The sequence below is a fragment of the Portunus trituberculatus genome, chromosome 44 (genome assembly GCF_017591435.1).
Source record: "Portunus trituberculatus isolate SZX2019 chromosome 44, ASM1759143v1, whole genome shotgun sequence".
NCBI lineage: Eukaryota > Metazoa > Arthropoda > Malacostraca > Decapoda > Portunidae > Portunus > Portunus trituberculatus.
The window spans coordinates 10,303,581-10,323,279 of record NC_059298.1 but is presented as its reverse complement, the minus strand read 5'-3'; the positions used below and the strand labels follow the sequence as shown (position 1 = coordinate 10,323,279).

Here is a 19,699-nt window from a genome sequence, read left to right as displayed (position 1 = left end):
TTTGTTTCTATGAAATCTCCCCCTTCATTAAATACGGATTTAAAGCTCTCTTTCATAAGTTTACTTATTTCATCTGTTGTTTCATATATCCTATTTCCCTTGATTAACTTAGTGGTGATCTCTCTGTCATTTTTCCAATTCTATGCTTATAAAAAAGCATTGGTTACTCTTCACATCTCTTCACTAGATTCTTTTCAAAATTTCTCTCCTCTAACCTTATTCTAATATATTTGTTTTGTGCCTCTATACTGCTTCCTATTTACTTCATTTTGTTGCTTCCTAAATTTTTTCCAACCTGCATCCTTACACTTATTAGTTTTTACACATATAGCATTATACCATGTGTGTTTGCTCTCTTTTACTTTGTATTTAGGAACATACCTTTTTACCCCCTATTATACTTGTCTAGGAATATTTCATTCTTCTCTTGGACTTTCTTGCCTTGCATTGTTTCCTTCCAATCAATACTACCAAAGTAATTTCTTAATCCTTCAAAATTTGTTTTGGTGTGATTCAATCTTTTTGTTTGTGTCCCTCATTACATTTCAAAATTTCCTGATCCTTTAATTCAATTTCTAGAACTACATGATCACATTTTCCCATTGGATTATGATATTTGATGGTTGGAGAAGGCCCTTTTTTTTTTTTTTTTTTTTTTTTTTTTTGTGAATACCAAATCCAGCTTAGATGGTTCTTCTTCCCCTCTATACCTTGTATAGTCCTTCACCCACTGGTCCAATGTGTCTACCATTGCCAGTTGTAACACTTCTTCCCCCTGTCTTCCAGCATGACTGTTTAGATCCATTTCCTCCCAATTGACATGTTTGCAGTTTAGATCCCCAACAAGTAGCACTCTTCTGTCCTTTCTTAACATGTTGTCCAAGTAACTTAGGACTTCAATTTACATTTCTTTGTGTACATCAACCCTCCATGTATTAGTTTTTGATGGCACATATGTTACTATGATTCTCCTCCTTTCCCTCCTACTGGTCCTACTTGTATGTATGTTTAAAACCACTGCCAGTCCATCTCCATACTTCACCTCTTCCATGATGTATATATCCTCTTGAGCCATTAATTATCAATACTTCTCCTCCTGTTTCTCTCCTTCTCTCTCTCCTCCAAACAATATATCCTTGCTCTTTAAAATTTACTTGAACATCTTTGCTTAACTTTGTTTCTGTTATATATATATATATATATATATATATATATATATATATATATATATATATATATATATATATATATATATATATATATATATATACCACGTCCAGTCCTTTTTCCAATATATAAGATACCACTTCCAACCTTCCTGATATAAACCCATCTAAGTTAGTATAAAAGACTCTTAGTGCTTTTTTTTCCCTTCATGAATATACCATTTCCTCAGCCTCATGTCTAGCACTCTCTAATAGAATTTCTTCTCTGTCTTTCTCCTCTTTCTCCCTCACAAATTTCACTGGGTTCTTTTTCTCTTGTAGTCCATATATGTGTAACCATACATTTCTTTATATTTACTTTATTTCTCACTAGCTATCCACTTCTGCAAAATTCACTTTTCTTCCTCTTGTTTTTTTTCCTTTTTTTCAGATCTTTTTCTATTCTTTCAGTTTTGCTTCACTTTTCATCTTTTCTGTCCCCCACATTAGTGTCTAACTTTTCCTGTAACCCTTGTAGAGCCACTTCATAGTCCTCACAATTGCCCATGGCACTGTTTTCCCTTTTTATTTCGTCCAGAGTTTTCTTCATGTCATCTTCCATTTTAACAACATTCTCTACCTTGTTACATTTTTCTCTCAGCTCTGTTTTCCACAAGCAGCTGATCCTTCTTGTTGACTATCCTGGAGATCATCTCCCTCAGACACTGAATTTCTTTTTCCACTGTTATCATCCTTCGTATACTTTTTTATTTATTTATTTATTTATTCTTTTACTATCGCCAGAAAATCTTTCGTCTCTCTCTCTCTCTCTCTCTCTCGTGGGTGATTGCATGAGTGGAAGTAACCCCTTACGTGGCGCCTCCTTCTTTGACCTGAGTCATCTGATTGGTTTGACTATAGTGGCAATCATGATATTTTCATCGGCCTAATTTTCGCAGTCTGTGGCAAAGAAACCTGCTGATATGTAAGACAAGCAACTATAACATCTTACGGCTGAACTTTGCCTAATGAAGGTTAATGTCCGCAGCGTTGCCAGTTACGGCAGCCTTACTATTCTAATTCACATCGACAGACTCGCCCCAGCTGAGCCAAGTCTAAGGGAAGAGATTACCCTAGACCCGTCGCAGGAGCCATCCTGTCCTGCCGCTGTCCGCTCTCCCCGAGACAGTCCCGGAGATTTATAAGCACATTACCGCGGGAGAAAGTTACAACTTTTGTAAGTTTTGTATTTATTAAGGCTGGCGGAGACTACCACGCCAAGATGAATGCACGGGGGAATAAAAATTCCCATCTCAATCTCATCCAGAGTCAAGTAAAGAGCGCTTGTTTTCCATGACTACGTCCTGCTTAATGCTATACCATGAACTGCCTCTCGTGCCCTCATCCTGATCAAGGAGTTGATACAGCGTTGTGTGGTACAGTTAACGCGAGCAAAAGCTATAAATAAACTTTTCTTCACTTAAATGTGATAAAAAAAAACCATGAATAAAAGAATAACTCCTTTCTTAAACGAAAACATTACAGACCGAACAGCGAGTTGCCGTGACTCCAGAAAACTATGAAACAAATAGACTACAAATAGACCAGATTCCGTTTTTTTTTTTTTTTTGCTTTACGTGATCTTCGTTACTTGGTGCAGCAAAGGTCCATTAATGGGCGCCAGTCTGTCTTGTCTGCTGCACCACAACGATTTGGGCAGTTTTACTGTCTTGGAATAGACATCCGACCAGCTCCGTGAGTGAGACGCTACTCAATATACTGTGTGATAGTGTAGTTGTGTTGCTGCCTCAAATGTGCAGACAGGATAGGGAAACGAATATGAAAATATCATATTCCCAACAGCCAACACCAACGGGACTCTTCCTTCGAAAGTAGATCGTACGCGTGAAGTTACAGAGCGACACAGTAACGTGGTGGTAGCAGCGGGGAAGTGGACGCACATTTCCAGCGGTTCCCGCGAGATGGTAAAGGGAGTCTGAGGAGGGGGACGTATTGCTCGCCACGCAGAGGTAAAGTTGGGCTATTCATCTCGGTCTCTCAAGATATCAAATGTCGCCATATGCCTGCAGACGCCGCCTATTCAAGATCACCCACGTCAGGAGCTGGAGTGGCCGCAGGCTTGAATAGAAGTCATCCGCCTGGGGTCTGAGAGGGATAATTGTAGTGGAGCCGTCACAGTGCAGGAAGGGGAGTAATATAGGCTATTAAATGTCATGGATCACTTTCTGCCTGATTCTCTCTTGCAAAAGTAACTCAGGGATTGCGGATAATTCAACTGCTCTTGATGTTTTCGCTCAACTTGTTTGTTTTAATGAAGGACTTGTCTCGCTGCTGGAATGAAATGACATCAGTGGTTCAGAACTACGAGTACTACGTTGTGTGTTTCTTATGAAGTGACTCAAGATTCTAAGGGAGACAAAAAAGTTACAAAAGTTTGTGCTCGTCTCAGTTTTGTGTGTGTGTGTGTGTGTGTGTGTGTGTGTGTGTGTAATTCACCTCGGTCGTCTGCTGGTCACCCAGCCAGTCTTCCCCATTACGGAGCGAGCTCAGAACTCATAGACCGATCTTCGAGTAGGACAGAGACCACAACACACTCCACACACCGGGAAAGCGAGGCCACAACCCCTCGAATTACATCCCGTACCTATTTACTGCTAGGTGAACAGGGGCTACACATTAAGAGGCTTGCCCATTTGCCTCGCCGCCTCCGGGATTCGAACCCGGACCCTCTCGAGTGTGAGTCGAGCGTGCTAACCACTACACTACGCTGTGTGTGTGTGTGTGTGTGTGTGTGTGTGTGTGTGAGAGAGAGAGAGAGAGAGAGAGAGAGAGAGAGAGAGAGAGAGAGAGACTTTAACGAAAAATTCATTGAGGTGAATCGAAATAGGAAAAAAAACCTCCCCCTATCTAGCCCCCACCTCTCTCTCTCTCTCTCTCTCTCTCTCTCTCTCTCTCTCTCTCTCTCTCTCTCTCTCTCTCACACACACACACACACACACACACACACACACACACACACACAAACACACAAACACACACACACACACACGACATGCCAGGAGGAGTGAACAGCTACATAAATTTGTTTGCGGATGATACGAAACTGTGCAGAGTTATAAAGCAAAAAGAGGATTGTGAAATACTGCAGGAAGACCTAAATAAGATCTGGGAATGGAGTAAAAAGTGGGAAATGGAATTCAATGTGAACAAAAGCCATGTCATGGAAATGGGAAAGAGTGAAAGACGACCCGTGGGAATCTATAAGATGGGAGATGGAGTAGAACTGGAGAAAGTAAAAAAGGAAAAGGACTTAGGAGTGACGATGGAAGAAAACAATCAACCGGTAAGCCATATTGATAGAATTTTCAGAGACATATAATTTGCTAAGGAATATTGGATTAGCATTTCACTACATGGACAAAGAAATGATGAAGAAATTGATAAGTACTATAACAAGACCCAGATTGGAATATGCAGGAGTAGTGTGGACTCCTCATAAAAAGAAACACATAAGAAAGTTGGAGAGACTACAAAAAATGGCTACAAGAATGGTTCCAGAATTTGAAGGGATGACATATGAGGAGAGACTAAAGGCTATGAATCTACCAACCCTAGAACACAGAAGGGAGAGAGGGGATCTGATACAAGTTTATAAATTGATCAGTGGAATGGACCAAGTGGATAATGCGAAAGTGATCCTGAGAGAAGAATATGACATTCGAAGCACAAGATCGCATAGTAAAAAGCTGAGAAAGGGAAGATGTCTAAGAGATATTAAAAAAAATATAGTTTCCCACAAAGATGTGTTGAGACGTGGAATAGTTTGAGTGAAAAAGTGGTGTCAGCAACGAGTGTGCATAGTTTTAAAGAAAAATTGGATAAGTGTAGATATGGAGACGGGGCCACACGAGCATAAAGCTCAGGCCCTGTAGGTAAATACAACTAGGTAAACACACAGACACAGACACACACACACACACACACACACACACACACACACACACACAGACACAGACACACACACACACACACACACACACACACACACACACACACACACACACACACACACACACACACACACACCGTACATGAACCTCCACCATCCGTGTCGTCGCTTTAGAGTCAAACACACAGAATCAACAAAACAGGGTCTCATTGTGGGATTAGGACACCTGGGACTGCCGAGGAAAGGCAGTGAGCCATTCCAATTAATTTCCGCGGCTCGTAATGCGATCCCCCACCGGTGCTCACTTCCTTTGATGATTACAACAACATCTCACTGCAGAGGATGAGATTTCTCCCTAGATAGATTAATTTTGAAGAATGGGACGCGGCCTGGTGGGGAGAAGGAGGAAGGGGAAGGTGGAGGAAGAGGAAGAGGAGAAAGGGGAAAAGGTCAAAGAAAACGGTGATAAAGTAGGAAGAAGACGAGAACGAGTGATAGACAAATTAATTTCACGAGAAGACAGAGTCTGAAAATGAAGACAGAAAAAAATAAACATGAATCGGAAAGGAATGAAGACAAACATGACGAAGAAGACAAATTGGATGGACGAGAACAAAAAGGCAGATGAGGAGGAAGAGGAGGAGGAAGAGAGGGATAAATGACAAAAAAAGATGAGGAGGAGAATGGAGACGGGGTGATTATGAAAATGTGTAAGCCGAACTAAAACTACACCAGGAGGAGGAGGAGGAGGAGGAGGAGGAGGAGGAGGAGGGGGAGAAGGGTAGGGCAGAGGCAGGGGCAGGGGGGAGGGGGAGAAGGAGAAGGAGGAGGAGGAGGAGGAGGAGGAGGAGGAGGGGAAGAAGTAGGAAGAGGAGGAGTAAGAGAAAAAGAAAAAAAGAGGAGGACGAGGAAGAGGACGAGAAGGAAGAGCAGGAAAAGGAGGAGGAGAACTCTTAGTGTAGGAGTGATGGTCTTGAGTTGACAGTGTGAGAATGGCGGAGTGTGTGTGTGTGTGTGTGTGTGTGTGTGTGTGTGTGTGTGTGTGTGTGTGTGTGTGTGTGTGTGTGTGTGTGTGTGTGAAACAGCTGGAAGAGATGAGAGGCGGGGGCGAGGCGGCGGCCGCAAGGCGTAATGTAATATTTAAAGAATGGAAGAAAAGTGGAAGACAGTGAGAAGGAAAAAACACAGAAGGAAAAGCAAGAGGCGGAGAGATAGAATATGGACAAGATAGGACGATAATAGAATGTTGTTCAGCAAAATTTGGAAAGCTGTTGTAATTACATTCTGTTCTCTATTGTGGAAGTTCATAATGCACGATTCATATCAAAGGGTTGTTGTTATTATCATTATTATTATTATTATTATTATTATTATCATTATTATTGTTATTATCATTATTATTATTATCATTACCATCATTATCATTATTATCATACTATAGACAAGACTATCAAACCTAAGCATCTAATCACGAGTATTAAATCTTTTCTATCGACTGGGAGAGCTGGTAACCTGAATGCAAGGCCCACTTTAGAGTATTCACTCACCACCTCACGGTCCTTCACAGCGGAGCCAAATTTTACGTTTCTCTCAGTTCAGTATTATTCTCGTTTTCTGCTCCTCTGCTGTATCATATCCGTGGTCTTCTCCACCTCTCTCACACTCTCCTCTGCTGTATCATATCCGTCTCTCTCTCTCTCTCTCTCTCTCTCTCTCTCTCTCTCTCTCTCTCTCTCTCTCTCTCTCTCTCTCTCTCTCTCTCTCTCTCTCTCTCTCTCTCTCTCTCTCTCTCTCTCTCTCTCTCTCTCTCTCTCTCTCTCTCTCTCTCTCTCTCTCTCTCTCTCTCTCTCTCTCTCTCTCTCTCTCTCTCTCTCTCTCTCTCTCTCTCTCTCTCTCTCTCTCTCTCTCTCTCTCTCTCTCTCTCTCTCTCTCTCTCTCTCTCTCTCTCTCTCTCTCTCTCTCTCTCTCTCTCTCTCTCTCTCTCTCTCTCTCTCTCTCTCTCTCTCTCTCTCTCTCTCTCTCTCTCTCTCTCTCTCTCTCTCTCTCTCTCTCTCTCTCTCTCTCTCTCTCTCTCTCTCTCTCTCTCTCTCTCTCTCTCTCTCTCTCTCTCTCTTTTCTTCAGCTCTAAGTAGTCACATTGCCAAGAGTGATTCGTATAACATAACAACCATTTCCAGTGCTGATGGCAGGAGCAAGAAAAGGAACACGAGAACTGGTAACAAAACTAGGACTCATATATATATATATATATATATATATATATATATATATATATATATATATATATATATATATATATATATATATATATATATATATATATATATATATATATATATATATATATATATATGCTAACAGTGCACTCACACACACACACACACACACACACACACACACACACACACACACACACACACACACACACACACACACACACACACACACACACACACACACACACACACACACACAAACATACACACACACACACTAGCCGCGGGTGTTTTCACAAGATACACACACACACTAGGTAGGCTTAAAGGAAGGGCCGAGGGAGTGTTTTCACAAGATACGGCAAAAGACCAACAACTCCATGGGATTTTAATTTTGAACTCTGGGTATAAACTTACTCCCTCCCGGTAGGCTTAAAGCTGAAGGGCCGAGGGAGTATAGTGACGGTAGTGCTGGATGGTGCTGGCTGAGGCGGGTGTTAGGCAAGGGTAGGGCGGGTCATGGCTCGGGGGTTGTGGTGGTGGTGGTGGAGGAGGGAAGGTGGAGGCTGACGACATTATAGAGCGTGAGAACTGCAGGAAGGGTTAGGTTAAGTTCTCTTTGTTGAAGTTGTTTTTTTGTTCTTTTTTTTGTGTTGTGGTGGTGTTGTATTGTCAGTTAGAGAATATATAAATGGTGTTCCCATGGTGATGTGTGGGTGGAACGTAATCACAGAAAAAAGTAAAAGCTGTGATTATAACAGCACAGGAATATTTGAGTTTTCTTAATCTACATATTTATCTATTTTCTTCTGGTAGGGATAAGATCCTGTAAAAACTAAAATACGGCTGAGAACAAAACAATGGTAATACGTTAAAGCACGGAATATATGACGTGGCTACAGTGCCATGAAGATGACTTTAGTATGTACGTAAACATACATGTTGAATATATGGAAAGTACAAGATTTTACGCAAAAGGGGGAAAGACATGATGAAGTAATGGTTTAAGCAAGGAATGGGTGTGTAATGAGTAGTCTTACATTCAGGTGTAGATATGCGAAGAAAAATGAATGTGGTGCAATAAAATGTTGAATTAAGGTGTAGCAAAGGTATTAGAATTGGGCTCAGTATGTTCAAGTCGCACAATTGTAATAGGAAAGGTACAGCGTAGTGAAACCTTGAGACCTACTGTAACAACGATAGAAAGAAAAATAGAAAGAAAAGAAAATGGGGTAGTTAAATTTTTTCAGTCTGCAATAGCAACGGTTGTATAGGAATAGATATGGTGCGATGAAGCAAGGCGTACCAACAACACACCAGTAAGACAAGGTATGGTGTACTGTAGTAAGTCCTGTAACATGTTGTGGTGAGAATGAGATGAACGGGGTGTGGCGTGACGGTATAGGGGGTCAGAGAAGGTGATTGCTGGGGAGGTGAAGTCATCATGGGGGGTTGGGTGTTAGGACAGGCAGGGAGTAGTCACGAGACCTATTTTCTCCCTCACTAATCGGCTGCGGACGATACCGTTCCTTGTCACGCGACTGAAGCTCAGGCAAGCCGCGCCTCACCAGCTAACAAGCCAGCAGGCCTCCGCTAGCAGGACAGGGAGACAGACAACTACGTTTTGAAATTAATAAAGAAAAGAGTAACTTTTTATTCACATTTCGCTTATTTAGAACTCTTCCTCTACTTCATATTCATAACGGACGTCCTTGAGATATGCAAACGAAAGTTAAGTTTTTCTATTCTTTTTAGTCCCAAATTTTACATATCAAAAGAAAATATTTTAAAAGCAGCAGTTAACTTCACGCGGGAAATTTTGTTGCTCAATTCACAAGTTAATTTGAATAGCGCGTTCTTTCAATGTGTTTTTAATTGCACATGATTTTGCAGAATCTGAATAGCATTTCATAAATCATCAAGAATCGCGCTATAAAAGTTAAAATCACGAAACTCTACATCGCTCGCGCCATCATGGGGTTATTATCATCCTCTTCGACGCGAATTGATTGTTATTGCGTCCCGGAGTCAGACCATCACGGCGCAAACAACCGAACTTTACCACTTCCCTAATGAGATGTCTCTTTACAGTCGCGTTGGGTTATGTTCTTGAAATCCGTGACAGTCAGTCGACCACACCAGATTACTGTCTTTACGATAGCTTCTTTCTAAATAAGGGACGGGAAAAAAATTGATTCTGAAACACTGGTAGCTAACCGCAATAGACTTGTATTTGGTATCACAAAATCATCCATGTTCAACTTCTCCAACCCTTCCAGTATGTGCTATATCAAGTCATCTCTTTCCTTTTCATTCATCTACTTACTTCTTACTTATTTACCCACTTACCCATTCACTTTACTTTCTTAATTCTCAACCTATTCAGTATTCATTTACGTAAACATTACCTTATTTATTTTCAAGCATAATTTATTTACTTATTCTACTTCTTTGTTTAACTAGCTATCCATCTATCCGCACATGCACACGAAAAGCACGAGCGCACAACAATGTGTTCAACACACACGCACGCACGCACGCACGCACGCACAACACACACACACACACACACACACACACACACACACACACACACACACACACACACACACACAGTCATAAATGCATGATCAGCTTGGAATAAATATTTAATGTGATGCTTTGAATACTGAATGAGAACTCGGGCCACTCTGGTAACAGTGCTCGCCCACTCCTCACCTTTCAGCCCTGGAAGTGAGCAAGTGGAGAGAGATATTCTGACTGTCCTGTCTCTTGCATTATGTAATTCACTCTCTCAGCGCAGCAAAAGATAAAGACTGTGACACGAAAAAAATATATGAACTAGATGCACTCTTTATACTTATTATAATAAAAAAGGCCTTAAAGAAATAACAATCTGAGAACGAGTCATGATATTTACTAAAAGGAAAAATATAACTTTTATTTTATTCGTTTATTTCTTTACTTTGTTATTAACACGAACGAAATTTTTTTTTCCCCTTTTTTGAATGTCACATTGAACGATTCTCTCCTGCAACACGAATGCCTTTAAACAGACACACTCTTTATATTTGACAACTATAAAACTCTCTTAAAAAATATAACTTTATGAACATCAGAACGAAACAAATGTTCTCTTTTCTCTTTATACGTTGAACTATGTCTTCCCTACCTCAAATAGACGTAATAAGGAAGTCTCCAGCAGCCACACACACGCCAGGAGAGAGGCCTCAGAACGACGACAAATACGTGTAGATTGGAAAAAAAACTCAAATTGAATTTCGTGGCGAGATCGATATTGAGTGTAATGGCCTTAACGAGCCAAACATGTAAATTGGTTGCCAACTACGCTGCTGAGGATATTAATCTTGGATAGGTCTTGGTGGTGAGGAAAGCTCGCGAGAATGTGAACTGGAGGAGGATTTATAAGGGATGAACTGAAAAGGCGACAGAGAAAGGGAAAACGAGGTGTTTTTTTTTTTAATGTAGGAGAGAGGGACATCCAAGGCCAACAAAATATTAAAAAAAGGCCCACTTGAATGATGGTTCTCTAGAAGATAGGTAAAAGATTAGCTAGAAATAGGGAGCAAATGTCTTGATACCTCCCTCTTAAAAAGAAGTCAAGTAGTAGGAAGACGGAAATACAGAGGCAGGTAGGGAGTTTCAGAGTTAACCAATGAAAGGTATGAATGATTGAGAGTACTGGTTGACTCTTGCGTAAGAGAGTTTGACAGAAAAGGGATGAGAGAAAGAAAAAAGCCTTGCGCAGCGAGACCGCAGGAGGAGGAGAGGCATGCAGTTAGCAAGATCAGTAGAACAGTTAGCATGAAAATAGCGATAAAAGATAGAAAGAGATGCAACATTTCGGCAGTGAGAAAGAGCTGAAGACAGTCAGTCAGAGGAAGGGAGTTGATGAGACGAAAAGCTTTTGATTCCACCCTATCTAATAAAATTGTGTGAGTGGAACCCCCAAACATGCGAAGAGTACTCCATACAAGGACGGATAAGGCCCTTGTACAGAGTTAGCAGTTGGAGGGGCGAGAAAACTGGCGGAGACGCCTCAGAACACCTAACTTCATAGAAGCTGTTTTAGCAAGAGATGAGATGTGAAGTTTCCAGTTAAGATTATGAGTAAAGGACAGACCGAGGATATTCAGTGTGGAAGAGGGAGACAGTTGAGTGTCATTGAAGAAGAGGGGATAGTTGTCTGGAAGGTTGTGTCGAGTTGATAGATGGAGGAATTGAGTTTTGAGGCATTGAACACTACTAGATTTTCTCTGCCCCAATCGGAAATCTTAGAAAGATCAGAAGTCAGGCGATCTGTGGCGTTCCTGCGTGATCTGTTGACTTCCTGAAGGGTTGGTCGTCTCTGAAAGGACGTGGAAAGATGTAGGGTGGTATCATCAGTGTAGGAGTGGATAGGGCAAGAAGTTTGGTTAAGAAGATCATTAATGAATAATAAAGAGAGTGGGTCAGAGGACAGAACCCTGAGGAACACCACTATTAATAGATTTAGGAGAGGAACAGTGGCCGTCTATCACAGCAGCAATAGAGCGGTCGGAAAGGAAACCTGAGATAAAGTTGCAGAGAGAAGGATAGAAACCGTAGGAGGGCAGTTTGGAAATCAAAGCTTTATGCCAGACTCTATCAAAAGCTTTTGATATGTCTAATGCGACAGAAAAAGTTTCACCGAAATCTCTAAAAGAGGATGACCAAGACTCAGTAAGGAAAGCCAGATCACCAGTAGAGCGACCTTGACGGAAGCCATACTGGCGATCAGATATAAGATTGTGAAGTGACAGATGTTTGAGAATCTTCCTATTCAGGATAGATTAAAAACTTTAGACAAGCAAGAGATTATAGCTATAGGACAGTAGTTTGAGGGATTAGAACGGTCATCCGTTTTAAGAACAGGCGGAATGTAGGCAAACTTCCAGCAAGAAGGAAAGGTAGAAATCGCTAGACAAAGTTGGCCAGGCAATGCACAAACACAGAAGCACAGTTTTTGAGAACAATAAGAGGGATCCCATCAGGTCCATAAGCCTTTCAAGGGTTTAAGCCAACGAGGGCATGGAAAACATCATTACGAAGAATTTTGATTGAAGACATGAAATGTCAGAGGGAGGAGGAGAGGAAGGGACAAGCCAAGAATCATCCAAGGTGGAGTTGTGAGCAAAGGTTTGAGAGAAGAGTTCAGCTTTAGAGACAGAAGAGATGGCAGTGGTGCCATCAGGATAAAATAAAGGAGGGAAAGATGAAGAAGTGCAGTTATTGAGATGTTTTTGGCTAGATGCCAGAAGTCTCGAGGGAGTTTGAGTTTGAAAGATTTTGACATTTTCTATTTATGAAGGAGTGTTTGGCAAGTTGAAGAACAGACTTGGCATGATTCCGGGCAGAGATATAAAGTGCGTGAGATTCAGATGAAAGGCTCAAGTATCTTTTGTGGGCAACCTCTCTATCATAGATAGCACGAGAACAGGCTGTGTTAAACCAAGGTTTAGAAGGTTTAGGTAGAGAAAAAGAATGAGGAATGTACGCCTCCATGCCAGACACTATCACCTCTATTATGCGCTCAGCACAAAGAGATGGGTCTCAAACACGAAAACAGTAATCATTCCAGGGAAAGTCAGCATAATACCTCCTCATGTCCTCCCAACTGGCAGAGGCAAAACGCCAGAGGCACCTTTGCTTTGGGTGATCCTGAGGAGGGACTGGAGAAATAGGGCAAGATACAGAAATGAGATTGTGATCGGAGGAGCCCAATGGAGATGATAGGGTAACATAGGGTAACAGCAAGGAGGCGGTGGCGTAGTGGATAAGGTGATGAGCGTGGGATCGGGCAGACGTCCACGCGTAGGTTGGAATCCCACTACATACCGCTTTGAACCTATGCCATTTGTTGAGTGGTTTAAAGTTACCTACATGTTCTGGGTGGTTACACCTAAGATGCGCTTGGGTGGTAATATGGGCCCCCTAAATATGGGTACCAGTATATATAAAATTGCCTTGCCTGCACCACTAATGGGCAGAAGCTGATCAGCGCTTCACACATATACTCTTCAAGTATGCCATAACATAGAAAAAAAAAAACTGCATAAGCAGAAGGTTTAGAGGTAAGGAAGAGATTAAGAATATTGGGCGTGTCTCCAAGACTGTCAGGAATACGAGTAGGGGGTGCTGCACCAGTTGCTCTAGGTCATGGAGGACAGAAAAGTTGAAGGCTAGTTCACCAGGATGGTCAGTGAAGGGAGAGGAAAGCCAAAGCTGGTGGTGAACATTGAAATCTTCAAGAATGGAGATCTCCGCGAAAGGATAGAGGGACAGAATGTGCTCCACTTTGGAAATTAAATAATAAAAAAAATTACTATAGTCAGAGGAGTTAGGGGAGAGATAGACAGCATAGATAAATTTAGTTAGAGAGTGACTATTGAGTCGAAGCCAGATGGTGGAAAACTCGGAAGATTCAAGAGCGTGGGCACGAGAGCAAGTTATGTCGTCGCGCACATAGACGCAAAATCTAGGTTTGGGACGAAAATAAGAATAGAGAATGTGGGAGGGAACAGAGAAGGGGCTACTGTCAGTTACCTCAGACAGCTGTGTTTCGGTGAAGAAAAGAAGATGAGGTTTAGTAGAGGAGAGGTGGTGTTCTACAGATTGAAAATTTGATATAAGACGGCGAATGTTGCAGAAGTTAATGTAGAGAAAGTTGAGGGAGGTGTCAAAAAATTTGGGATCGTTATCAAGAGAGGAGTCCGACCTGGGACATTTCTAGTTCACTCCCCACAACGGGACTCCGAAACTGGGTTTGGAGTCACCATTTTTTTTTTTTTTTAATTTAAGTGAAGTGTGTAAGTGTGGTAAGTCCATGAATGAAGGAGAGTTGTCTTTAGAGGAAAGGCTGTGACTGCCCCCTTGAGTTGTGAGACACAAAGGGAAACGTTTAACGAGATCACAACTACGCTTTAATGGAAAGTTCACAGCACCTACTTAACTAGTGCTACTAGACCTCGCTGGGAGTAAATTATAGTTTCGGTAGGTGTCTACTACCTACCTCCTGTGTGTGTGTGTGTGTGTGTGTGTGTGTGTAATTCACTGTTTGATCTGCTGCAGTCTCTGACGAGACAGCCAGACGTTACCCTACAGAACGAGCTCAGAGCTCATTATTTCCGATCTTCGGATAGGCCTGAGACCAGGCACACACCACACACCGGGACAACAAGGTCACAACTCCTCGATTTACATCCCGTACCTACTCACTGCTAGATGAACAGGGGCTACACGTCAAAGGAGACACACCCAAATATCTCCACCCGGCCGGGGAATCGAACCCCGGTCCTCTGGCTTGTGAAGCCAACGCTCTAACCACTGAGCTACCGGGCCGGGCCGTGTGTGTGTGTGTGTGTGTGTGTGTGTGTGTGTGTGTGTGTGTGTGTGTGTGTGTGTGTGTGTGTGTGTGTGTGTGTGTGTGTGTGTCACAAAGAAAGAGAGAGAGAGAGAGAGAGAGAGAGAGAGAGAGAGAGAGAGAGAGAGAGAGAGAGAGAGAGAGAGAGAGAGAGAGAGAGAGAGAGAGAGAGAGAGAGAGAGATATTCCATGCAATTCGCTGAAGTGCATGGCATTTTCTCCCTTCCTGCCACTTCCTCCTTACTGTCTTTTGCTTTCAATTCAGATCAGAAAGTAAGTTTAACGCGTGTTCTATACTCGACCTACTGGTTTTGTTCTTTCTTTCTGTCGATATATTTCCGTTGGCCTGTTGGTCTAGAGGTATGATTCTCGCTTCGGGTGCGAGAGGTCCCGGGTTCAATTCCCGGACAGGCCCTTTGTGTTTATTTTGGAAACTTACCATTGCTGCCGAGTTTGTATGATCCATCTCTATGAATGGATAAAGTTTCGATAAACACTAAACATGGTTATGTAAAAACATTGCTTACAGAAATGTGGGACAAGACACAACCGAGCATTTATGAAACAGTCAACCCGCAATATGATGATTTTTATTTAAAATACAAGCTTTTGCTTCCTCGCCAAGAACTCTCGCGACTCCAACAAAGCGTACTAAAGCATCACTGGTACAAACAAGGCCAAAAACTTCGTCAACTCTTAGTTTCATCATATAACGAAAATTAAAACTTAAAAATAACGGTTCCTTAGTTTTAAATTCCTACACTGGATCTTTGATAACACGAGTTTTTTTTTTCTTTTGCCTTGTCCTCTTTTAACAACAGGCCATGGAACATCCTGGAATCCCGTCCTCTTTAGCTCATGAGGAAAAAATAAATTGTTCTGTTTCGGGATGCTGCTTTACATCCAGTCTACAAAGGAACTATTATGTAACATTTTTCTTATTTTCTTACAACCTTAGTTAGTCCTTTTGTTGAAGGAAAACTGTGCCTTTGCTTTTATTTCATGTAAAAAAAAATGTTAGTGTTATCGTATGTGACCCTCTCTCTCTCTCTCTCTCTCTCTAAGCACATACAATTTCTAACCAACCCTTACTTTCTTTTCTTCCTCTTTCTGGCGCTGTCCCTTTCCACTTGTAAAATCCAACCTTCACTACATCTGCTGCTGCTGCTACTGCTCCCCAAGTAAACAAGCGTTGCCTCTTACCCTCGCCCGTCCTTCCCCAAGTAATTCATTTCGCCGCTTCACCCTTGCCTCTCCCCTACCTCGCCTGGGGCTTCGGGTAAACAACGCCGCCTCAGCCCATACGGTGCGCTCCCAAGGTTTTATATCCAAGATGAAGGAGAGAGAATGGGAGCTGAGGGCAGAATAGGTGAGAGAGAGAGAGAGAGAGAGAGAGAGAGAGAGAGAGAGAGAGAGAGAGAGAGAGAGAGAGAGAGAGAGAGAGAGAGAGAATTAAATAAGTGAGAGGTCTATAGCATGAAGAGGTAATGTACTGAATGGTAGCATGACAAACGAAAGTAAAGGAACCATGGGGAAGAAATAAATAAAAAGAAATGGATGAAGAAAAAGCGCCGAACACAGCAGAAGTAACATAGGTGAAAATATGGAAAAAAAAATCACTAAAAAGAGAGGAAGCAAATGAGATAAGAATAAGAAAAACAAATATAAAGAAAACATTGAAAAGAACGAAAATAATGAGAGAGAGAGAGAGAGAGAGAGAGAGAGAGAGAGAGAGAGAGAGAGAGAGAGAGAGATTGGAAACGAGGGGACGGAGGGATTACGAAAGGAGCTATAGTGACGGGGAGGGAGGGAAGGAGGGAGGGGAAGGGAAAAACAGAAATATCATGGCTTAGAAAGGAGAGAGAGAGAAATATTATGGCTTAGAAAGGAGAGAGAGAGAGAGAGAGAGAGAGAGAGAGAGAGAGAGAGAGAGAGAGAGAGAGAGAGAGAGAATCGCAGGGACTTACTATAGTCGTCAGAATTGAACTGAAGACAAAGGAGCCTACGAGAAAGAACACACTACAATGGTTAGCTAATGCATTTTCAACAGGACAAAGGACAAGAGTAAACTAATCCCAAGACCAATCAACGTTTACATAATAAAAAAACTAAGAAAAAATAATGATTGCACCATTCAGGAAGTGGTACAAAGAAGAGGTTAGGTTAAGACGAGAGAAAAGAAGTCTTGCTGGAGGAGAGGAGAGGGGAGAGGAGGAGCAAGAGGAGGAGGAGGATTCTATAACAAAATACCTGCAGGGGCTGAGAAGGAACGGCAGGAAAGAGGAGTGAAAGTGAGGACAAGAAATTAGGGAGTAAGAGGAGGAGGAGAAGGCTTAATGGTAAGAGTAGGAGTAAGAATGAACGTGGTAGTGCAGTGGTAGCGAGAGTGTAATGACATAGGAGGAGGATGAGAAGGAGGAGGAGGAGAGAGCGTGACAATACAGCTGATGCGAGGGTGTGATGTAGTGATGCTGCTGCAGAAATGCTTCAAACTAAAATACGCTGCCAAAGTTATGTGGGAGGGAAGGAAACTTTGATGTGAGTCAAGCAATGTCGAGAGAGAGAGAGAGAGAGAGAGAGAGAGAGAGAGAGAGAGAGAGGCGAAGTGGGTGTCGGCATGTGGGATAATCTAAAGAAATTGGATAAAAAAGAAAACGAGACTCTTGAATGGTAAACTAAAACTAAACTGCAGCTTCAATAGTTTAGAATGCTCCTCTATAGACATGACGGGTGTGTGGTGTGAATCAGACATTCAAGGATTTTCCAGAGAAAGAGAGAGAGAGAGAGAGAGAGAGAGAGAAACGGGGGGGATGGGGGGAGAAAGATAGGCCCCTGAAAGTCTCACCTCAGGGCTACTCGGATTCAGCCTAATAACAGAGACTGAGAACAATGTGAGCCTGCGGGGAGGCGGGCCAGCATTAGGTGGATGAGGTTTGGTCATTTAGTGGGATTAGGGCCGCCGTGAGAGAGAACGAGAGGGAAAGACACGTGCCACATACCCTTACGCTGTTCTCCATTTCTGCATTCGCCTCTCTTGTACGTCTTTTGTATCAGTGCGGCTGAAATAATTTAGCTTTTTTTCCTTATTTTCCTTCTCTATTTCAGTTTTCAGGCTTAAGTATAAATACGTTGGAGTGGTAAAGGCGCTTAGATAATGTACTGAGGACTTACGTGTTTTTGAGTGTAAAGGTAATGTCTCTCGTTAAGTTTTCAGGCTTCAGTAGAAACGGGTAGACAGGCAGGCGTGATAAAAGCGTTATGAAAATTTCCCTTATGTGCTTTGTTTAACGTTGAGCATTGCAAGATGTCTTCTTTAGGGTTTAGCTGCTTTAGCATCTTTAGTGTGTTTTTTTGTTTTCACCATTTCATGCTCTTTCATTAAAAAAAAAAAATCACGCCACATTATTAGATATGCTTAAACATAATACTTGTTTTCCTACCAAGTCCTCGTCTGATTCTCCTTTGCATATACAGCACTTTCACTAAACAACTTTCGCTATTCTATTCTGAGATTACGACGATCCATTATTAACTTCATGAGGCTGTTGGCATGAGGCCGAAAAGTTGGCAACGCTTGTCTAGCGTGACGTCACTGCCTGGCCATCGACAGGAGAGCGAAATAAAATTTCCCTCAGAAAACGAGCAACTTTTAGCTCGGGGGAAAATTTTGTCCAGATTGGAGGCGGCGTATATGGTTTCTAGAGGCTTTTTCGGGAACTAAGATTCTGCGAGGTTGGCAATAAAGCAAGGCAGATTGAGGAACTGGAGAGAGACGTATGCTGGTGCTGGCACGGGGGAGACTACTGTAGACTAGGTGCAACTCCGAGCAAGTGAAAATGTATACAATGGCCTGGGACGGAAAAAAATGTTATATGCTGTAGTTGTTCTCGAATGAAAAGTTACTGACTGCTGAGAATGGTGATACTTGTCCAGTCCTGGAGGCAATGAATTCAAATAAGTTGAGCATAGTGATGAGGTCTTCAATGCTCACGACAACTATAACTCCTTTCAGAGACCGGAAGAAAGAGACTTGTTACGTAGCACGCAGTTGAGATCACGTTTCCAGAGTGGAGGGATCTATGCAAATGGCTTGATTCTGACAAACGGTCAGGGTCAGATACGCCACACGGGGCTTTTGGAGCGGAAAATACCATCTGGACAAAGCGTCAATACCAGACACCGCGCTGACGTCACGGCGCCGCGGGTGTGCCCTGGGCGGCCTTGAGAAGAAGCAAATCAAAGAACGATTGTGGAAAAAAAAAAAAAAAAAAAAAAAAATATATATATATATATATATATATATATATATATATATATATATATATATATATATATATATAGGTAAATGAAAAGAAAATCCACAATCTCTTCTTATGATGGAGTAAACAATACGTACTAAGAACGTCGCAAATAAAGAGAAATAGAATAATAAGAATTAAAGCAAGAGAACCCCCAAAGTTTTTTTTCTTTGCAATACAACGTTAACTTTTACAAATCGTTTTCTTTTTTTTTCGGTAGACAATGGACGACAAACGCGATGGAAAAAAAAGAAAAAAATGTCAACATGAAAAAAAAACTCCGTCCACGTTTCCCCTTTCCAAACCCTCATCCTCAACACCACCACCGCTACCACCACCAGAAGAGAGAGAGAGAGAGAGAGAGAGAGAGAGAGAGAGAGAGAGCGCAGAAACCTTCAGCTTGACATTCTTATACCTGACGTTTACTCTCATATCAAAATTTCCCTCCAGAGTTACAATTACTGAGCAGCCTGGCCTACTCATGCAGCTGTGGGAGATGAAGGACTGAAGTGACGTGTCGGAGGAAGCTTACTAAGGCGGACACGTGAAGCGGCGACATCAGTGCAGGAGGCGCCGCTAGATATCCCCCATTAGGAAGGTAAAAGGTGTTCAGGAAAGAATATAAATAACAAAAAAAAGTCAAGGATGAGCACAGGGATTCTCTCTCT

General features: G+C 42.0%; 1 long non-coding RNA gene and 1 other non-coding gene across 2 annotated transcripts in view; one reads left to right on the top strand and one right to left on the bottom strand.

Annotated features, from left to right (window-relative positions):
• The window catches only part of LOC123518653, a 57,830-nt gene that overhangs the window by 28,065 nt on the left and 10,066 nt on the right, over positions 1-19,699 (bottom strand). The gene's annotated exons all lie outside the window — the stretch shown is intronic.
• On the top strand, positions 15,077-15,148 carry Trnap-cgg. Its single transcript has one exon. It is a non-coding gene; the product is annotated as a tRNA-Pro (tRNA).